The sequence below is a fragment of the Sinocyclocheilus anshuiensis genome, unplaced genomic scaffold, assembly GCF_001515605.1.
Source record: "Sinocyclocheilus anshuiensis isolate Anshui unplaced genomic scaffold, SAMN03320099.WGS_v1.1 scaffold387, whole genome shotgun sequence".
In the NCBI taxonomy this organism is placed as follows: Eukaryota; Metazoa; Chordata; class Actinopteri; order Cypriniformes; family Cyprinidae; genus Sinocyclocheilus; species Sinocyclocheilus anshuiensis.
In genome coordinates this window covers 2,069,583-2,070,240 of record NW_015549624.1, presented here as the reverse complement: position 1 = coordinate 2,070,240, position 658 = coordinate 2,069,583, and positions in this window count along the sequence as shown.

The window sequence follows — 658 nt, the reverse complement described above, 5'->3', positions numbered from 1 at the left end:
AATACACTACAGTTTACTGTAGTAAAAACTAAAGTATACTACAGTATTTATTACAGTGTATCAGTTCACTATAGTTAATACTACAGTTAGCATTCATTAACAAAGTGTTGTAAATACTATAATGTATACAGAATAATACACTTCATGGTTCAAAAACACTAAATTACTACAGTATTTTTTCATGTGGGCTGGTAACCATGTTTTTACTACTACTACTAAAACAAGAAAAACAGGTAACATGGTTACTATAGTTAAACCATGGTAACCGCAAATTAACCATGTTTTTGCTACACTTAACCATAGTTTAACCATGGTATTTGTAGTAAAACTGTGGTTATACAAATGGTAATCAATACGCCAAAAAACCACTACACTTTTACTAATAAAACCATGGCTAATTTTCATAAGGGACATTTTATTTTGAAAAATACAGACAAACACAAATAATAATAATAATAATGATAAAAATTATAATGCTACAAAATTATTTTTCAAGATAAAATTTAAACAGTATTTTTTTCACAGTTCATTAAAACCCTTTAATAATTAATTAAAAATATATATTTAAAAAATAAATACAATTTAATATTACACACACACACACACATGCACACACACACACGCACGCACGCACACACACACACACACACGCACGCAC